The following is a 7,909-nucleotide window of genomic DNA, read 5'->3' as shown; positions in this document are numbered from 1 at the left end:
TGTGTTTGGGTAGTATAATGATAACGATAAGTTTTTGCTAGCTTCTGGTTACACCTTCTATATAGAAACGTGGATATAGGTTTTTGGAACTTTGAAATCATGTCTTTTATTAAATACTAGAGGATGCCCGCGACTTCGTACGCGTGGATTTAAAAATCCCGTGGGAACTCTTTGATTATCCGGGATAAAAAGTAGCCTATTTCTGTCCCTATTGGACATAAGCTAACCGTGTACCAAATTTTGTTAAATCGGTTAAACTGTTAGGCCGTGAAAAGGTAGCAGACAGACAGACAGACACACTTTCGCATTTTTTTTAAAAAGAATATTAGACGTGCTTAGCATGGCTTTCCCCTCCAATTAAGCGTAAAGCTTGTGCCAGGAGTGGGTACGACAATAGCGCAACGGGTGGGGTTTGATCCGCCAACCTTTCGGAATTCAGTCCGCTCCTCAACCGTTGAGCTATCGAGGCTATAATATAATATTAGTATGGATGGATTTATTATTAATTTTGTTAGTTATAACTTCTATGTAAGCACTGCGGTTTAATTTTGTTGACAGCTCATTTCTGTAGTTCATTTTAGTGTATGAAGTACAAAAGTTTATTATATTTGCTCGACCAAGCGTGGACACTCCGTAAATTGAATGTAGAGGTTATTACATTAAGGAGTACTTTGTAAGAGTTTAAACGTCTTTGCTTTATTGAGTGGAATGGCTAAACGGCTTAGCCTACGTACTCGAGTATTAAAGCTTTCTTTTAAGGAATACGAGCTAGTACCCGTGGATTCGCTTGGCACTGAGTATTGATATCAATTATACATAAGAAACAGGACAAGGTGTTCCCACTAGATTACGACATGGGTCAAGGGGCGGACCAACAAATTCCTGAAAGGCCTGCAACGCATCGGCGGTTCCTCTGGTGCTGCAAATGTTTATGGACGGCGGTAATCACTTAACATGAGGTGACCCATCAGCTAGCTTGTTCGCTATTTTTCATTTTTTTTTAAAGTTGAACTCGCGTGGAGAATGTTCCGTACGTTGAATATGTGAGTTTATAGTACGCACGAGATTTACCATGTTATTCAAAAACTTGTTATAGGTTTTCCTCCCATACTAATATTATAAATGCAAAAGCGTGTCGCTCTGTCTGTCTGTCTGCTACCTTTTCACGGCCACCCTTCGAAACGAGCTATACAACCCACTGACTGACAAACGGGCGGATGGACAGACGGATATCGTCTTAGTAATACGGAACCCTAAAAAATTTATACCTAACTACTCGACTCTGCAGAGGATTTCTTCACTTTGTGTAGTGAATATCGTAAATCAAAAGAGTTTGCTGTTTCAGTTCCTATATTGACCTGTACAAATCGGAACGGAAAGTAGGGCATTACATAGGTATACTTATTGCATCCATACATACAGTCAAAGGAAGAATCTTTCGATCCCACATCTAATCCGAGTTCGCATCTATCTAAAGGAAATTGAAATGCGATATACAGGGTGGCATTAGGGAAACGATCAATCCTTTTTTTATTATTAACTAGCGTCCAGCCCTGGGTTTGCCCCGGTTGTTAAAAAAGGAACCTTTTCGTGCAAGTGTGTTGAATTTTTAAAAGGCATTTCACATTCTAAAGTTGTTTTATTATATATTTCATTAGCTGATGTCCGCGACTTCGTCCGCGTGGATTTAGGTTTTGGGAACTCTTTGATTTTCCGGGATAAAAAGTAGCCTATGTGCTAATCCAAGATAATAATATTATTATCTATCCATTCCTCAGCCAAATCCGTCCAGTAGTTTTTGCGAGATGGACTAACAAACATACACACACACATACACACAAACTTTCGCCTTTATAATATTAGTGTGATTTTAAATTTCCTAATATAGTCAAAAAATATCTTCCGTCGACCACGGAGATCACCATATTTTTTTAATCTCGTGGAAAATTTTTGCGGAATAAGAACCTCTGTATGAAATTTCATCAATTTTTTTAAGCAAATGGGTAGTTTACAAACTACATAACAGATTGGTAAATAGAAATATTTTCGTATTTATTATGTTAATATGGATAATAATGGATTTTTAGATTATGGCAGACATAATTATTTTCTTTCTATCTAAATTTATTCTATCTATGTTACTTTGTATTATGGTTTGTCATGTTCGCAATCAATTCGTTCCGCAAGTCACGTCCTTAATTCGCCGTGACGTCAAGTACGGTCGGTTCCGGAATAACACCCTGTACGAGATTTTGCAAGATATTGTAGAATAGCCCTACGCCCACCTGCATGCAATCACGTACTGAGATTGTTGCAGTTTTGCAATATTGAATCTTGTATTTTATTTATCTTTTCAACGTTAAAGCACCTATTCGAAACTTTGTAAGTATGTGACCTTTTTGGTATCGAGAGCTTGTATTTCACTAGCAAGGGTCATTTTAAGCAAAAATATGATAAGGATAATTTAATAGGGTAACGAGACTCGAGAGAGATTTAGAGTAAGATCTATAGAGCGCGCTCTGCCTTTGCTTAGACTTAAGACAGAGTTAAAACGAGACAGAGCTATATCTCTCACATAAATCTGTCTCGTTTTAACTCAATCTTAAGTCACAGCAAAGTCAAAGTGCGCTTTATAGATTTCAGCCGACTTGACTTGGCAGCCATTATTTTCTTTTGTAATTAATTTTTCTCTTTTAAAACCAACACAGACATACCACGAAACAATAACAGAAAAAAACTATAAAAATCGGTCTAACGCCGGGTTCCGTACCACCGTAGAAGAAATATCGCGTTTTAATTTTTTTTTATATTCATGCCGACTATTTTGAAATTTTTATTATTTGTCGTTATAACGGCAATAGGACAAATCACACTAATATTATAAAGCCGAAAGTTTGTATGTGTGTGTGTGTGTGTGTGTGTGTGTATGTTTGTTACTCCTTCACGCAAAAACTACTGGACGGATTTGGCTGAAATTCGGAATGGAGATAGATAATATCCTGGATTAGCACATAGGCTACTTTTTATCCCGGAAAATCAAAGAGTTCCCACGGGATTTCGAAAAACCTAAATCCACCCGGGCGAAGCCGCGGGCATCGGCTAGTGCTGAAAATATAGCTCTCTACCTAATACGGTTAAGAGATACACCCCACTAACAGACAGATGGACGGACGAACAGCGGAGGCTTAGTAATAAGAGAACCTTGAAATCTACCATTCAAACACTTAATATTTGTACGTGTCCCATACGTCGCAAATCGCAATGCAATGTTTCTGTATGGGTCTTTATATTATTTGTGAAGTATTTACCAGTAGCATGTTTCAACAGAATATTAGAAGAATTCTCTGAATATTCTGTATACAGAGTCATCTAAGCCTTTAAACCGTAGTTTATTACTCCAGCAACGCTAGTACAGCGTTGAGAAGGTCGCATTTTGCAAGCTTGAACTTTGACTTGTAAATTGCGTAGTCTCTTCATAAAACTGTGCCACTTGTTGAACGAAATACATTTTGTTTTAGATATTGATTTTTCAATATATATATAGTAGGGAACGTAGTGAAAAAACTTACCTTTTACATGCCATACACATAGGTACATAAAATACTAACTGTACTTACCCTGAAGTGCCAAGCCGTATCTAGTCTCTAATGATCCATGTTTTGTCCACGCAATCGGCGCACTCGACCGACTCGTTTACTTTATAATACCTACATATAATTACATTTCTACCCACTTTGTTTTATATAATCGCAATGTTAAATGAATAAGTTACTTATAAATTTGTTTCTTTCTCATGTAAGTGAGTTTGTAAAATTCTTAGTGAGAATAAAGTTCTTTAACCATAAAATCAGTACGAGAGCCCAAGCGGGAATTTTGGGATTTACTCGAGCGCGTCAAATTAAGGCATTAGGGCCGGCGGCGCACATATTATTATAGCGGAGCGTAGCGCAGAGCATGCCTGCGAAGTTTTCTAATCGCGTGATACATTACGCGAATTTCTACCGGAAAATGCGCGAGCACGCGCGGATGCACAATTTATTTTAGATATTATTTCAATGGGGACAATATCGATAATATTTTGACTGTGAAAAATGCTCCGCGCTGCGCTCTGCCATATGTGCGTCAGCGCTAATATGCAGAAAAGTGTGCAATTCAATCATCTGACAATTTGAGCGTGACATAAGGAAATGAGATATATAGGATAGAATGGATAGAATAGGAAATAAGGGAATAATAAAGTTGCAAAAATCGGTCATGATTTTTAGTCTGTAAATTAACTATCACGCTAAAGGAAAGGTGAAGGTGAAGGTTTTCAAAGGTGTGTGAAGTCTGCTATTCCGCACAGTTTGGCCAGCATGGTGGAATCTACTTACAAAAAAATCTACAAAACATTTAGGTAATTACTTAGAACGAAAGATATTTTAATATTATGCTTAATAAATATTTTTTTTTGCTTTAAAATCTAAGTTGAATCACTGTCCTTGACATTGAATGAAATCTCATCAGGAGTTAGGACAACTTAATCTTTTATTTTTATGCGATAAAGAAACTCATTTAAATATTGTTGAAAACAACTGAATAAATAAAAACCGGCCAAGTGCGTGTTGGGCCACGCGCAATGGTGGTTCCGTAATTGCCCGTCAAAATGTACTAGCTTTTTACACGACATACACACACACATACACACAAACTTTCGCCTTTATAATATTAGTGTGATTTTAAATTTCCTAATATAGTCAAAAAATATCTTCCGTCGACCACGGAGATCACCATATTTTTTTAATCTCGTGGAAAATTTTTGCGGAATAAGAACCTCTGTATGAAATTTCATCAATTTTTTTAAGCAAATGGGTAGTTTACAAACTACATAACAGATTGGTAAATAGAAATATTTTCGTATTTATTATGTTAATATGGATAATAATGGATTTTTAGATTATGGCAGACATAATTATTTTCTTTCTATCTAAATTTATTCTATCTATGTTACTTTGTATTATGGTTTGTCATGTTCGCAATCAATTCGTTCCGCAAGTCACGTCCTTAATTCGCCGTGACGTCAAGTACGGTCGGTTCCGGAATAACACCCTGTACGAGATTTTGCAAGATATTGTAGAATAGCCCTACGCCCACCTGCATGCAATCACGTACTGAGATTGTTGCAGTTTTGCAATATTGAATCTTGTATTTTATTTATCTTTTCAACGTTAAAGCACCTATTCGAAACTTTGTAAGTATGTGACCTTTTTGGTATCGAGAGCTTGTATTTCACTAGCAAGGGTCATTTTAAGCAAAAATATGATAAGGATAATTTAATAGGGTAACGAGACTCGAGAGAGATTTAGAGTAAGATCTATAGAGCGCGCTCTGCCTTTGCTTAGACTTAAGACAGAGTTAAAACGAGACAGAGCTATATCTCTCACATAAATCTGTCTCGTTTTAACTCAATCTTAAGTCACAGCAAAGTCAAAGTGCGCTTTATAGATTTCAGCCGACTTGACTTGGCAGCCATTATTTTCTTTTGTAATTAATTTTTCTCTTTTAAAACCAACACAGACATACCACGAAACAATAACAGAAAAAAACTATAAAAATCGGTCTAACGCCGGGTTCCGTACCACCGTAGAAGAAATATCGCGTTTTAATTTTTTTTTATATTCATGCCGACTATTTTGAAATTTTTATTATTTGTCGTTATAACGGCAATAGGACAAATCACACTAATATTATAAAGCCGAAAGTTTGTATGTGTGTGTGTGTGTGTGTGTGTGTGTATGTTTGTTACTCCTTCACGCAAAAACTACTGGACGGATTTGGCTGAAATTCGGAATGGAGATAGATAATATCCTGGATTAGCACATAGGCTACTTTTTATCCCGGAAAATCAAAGAGTTCCCACGGGATTTCGAAAAACCTAAATCCACCCGGGCGAAGCCGCGGGCATCGGCTAGTGCTGAAAATATAGCTCTCTACCTAATACGGTTAAGAGATACACCCCACTAACAGACAGATGGACGGACGAACAGCGGAGGCTTAGTAATAAGAGAACCTTGAAATCTACCATTCAAACACTTAATATTTGTACGTGTCCCATACGTCGCAAATCGCAATGCAATGTTTCTGTATGGGTCTTTATATTATTTGTGAAGTATTTACCAGTAGCATGTTTCAACAGAATATTAGAAGAATTCTCTGAATATTCTGTATACAGAGTCATCTAAGCCTTTAAACCGTAGTTTATTACTCCAGCAACGCTAGTACAGCGTTGAGAAGGTCGCATTTTGCAAGCTTGAACTTTGACTTGTAAATTGCGTAGTCTCTTCATAAAACTGTGCCACTTGTTGAACGAAATACATTTTGTTTTAGATATTGATTTTTCAATATATATATAGTAGGGAACGTAGTGAAAAAACTTACCTTTTACATGCCATACACATAGGTACATAAAATACTAACTGTACTTACCCTGAAGTGCCAAGCCGTATCTAGTCTCTAATGATCCATGTTTTGTCCACGCAATCGGCGCACTCGACCGACTCGTTTACTTTATAATACCTACATATAATTACATTTCTACCCACTTTGTTTTATATAATCGCAATGTTAAATGAATAAGTTACTTATAAATTTGTTTCTTTCTCATGTAAGTGAGTTTGTAAAATTCTTAGTGAGAATAAAGTTCTTTAACCATAAAATCAGTACGAGAGCCCAAGCGGGAATTTTGGGATTTACTCGAGCGCGTCAAATTAAGGCATTAGGGCCGGCGGCGCACATATTATTATAGCGGAGCGTAGCGCAGAGCATGCCTGCGAAGTTTTCTAATCGCGTGATACATTACGCGAATTTCTACCGGAAAATGCGCGAGCACGCGCGGATGCACAATTTATTTTAGATATTATTTCAATGGGGACAATATCGATAATATTTTGACTGTGAAAAATGCTCCGCGCTGCGCTCTGCCATATGTGCGTCAGCGCTAATATGCAGAAAAGTGTGCAATTCAATCATCTGACAATTTGAGCGTGACATAAGGAAATGAGATATATAGGATAGAATGGATAGAATAGGAAATAAGGGAATAATAAAGTTGCAAAAATCGGTCATGATTTTTAGTCTGTAAATTAACTATCACGCTAAAGGAAAGGTGAAGGTGAAGGTTTTCAAAGGTGTGTGAAGTCTGCTATTCCGCACAGTTTGGCCAGCATGGTGGAATCTACTTACAAAAAAATCTACAAAACATTTAGGTAATTACTTAGAACGAAAGATATTTTAATATTATGCTTAATAAATATTTTTTTTTGCTTTAAAATCTAAGTTGAATCACTGTCCTTGACATTGAATGAAATCTCATCAGGAGTTAGGACAACTTAATCTTTTATTTTTATGCGATAAAGAAACTCATTTAAATATTGTTGAAAACAACTGAATAAATAAAAACCGGCCAAGTGCGTGTTGGGCCACGCGCAATGGTGGTTCCGTAATTGCCCGTCAAAATGTACTAGCTTTTTACACGACTAACAACTTTTTAAAAGTAATTTTCAATGAAATGAACTATACGACTCCAAGTAAATTTTAATTATTTAAATAATTTAATGTTCGACTATTACTCGTCAACTTGTAAAGCCTACTAGCTGTGAGGGGCCAGAGTCGGGAGAAGGCTTTGACTCACACAAAATTAGTGGTCTGAAGCCTTATTTGAAGCTATGATAGATAGAATGTTTCGCTAACGGATTTTTGAAGGCCAACGACGCCGATTTGATCCCACTTTAAGTGGCAGGGGAGGTACCTCAAACATTTTTGTTTCATGATTCTTTACTATTTTGTTCGCGTGATTAACTGGTGATTAAAAATATGCATACTTATGCTAAATTACAGCTTTCTAGTACTAATAATTTCTGAGCTAAGCCGC

Source organism: Maniola jurtina, chromosome 11 (genome assembly GCF_905333055.1).
Source record: "Maniola jurtina chromosome 11, ilManJurt1.1, whole genome shotgun sequence".
Classification (NCBI taxonomy): domain Eukaryota; kingdom Metazoa; phylum Arthropoda; class Insecta; order Lepidoptera; family Nymphalidae; genus Maniola; species Maniola jurtina.
The sequence above is the reverse complement of the archived record's forward strand: the minus strand, read 5'-3'. Positions refer to the sequence as shown.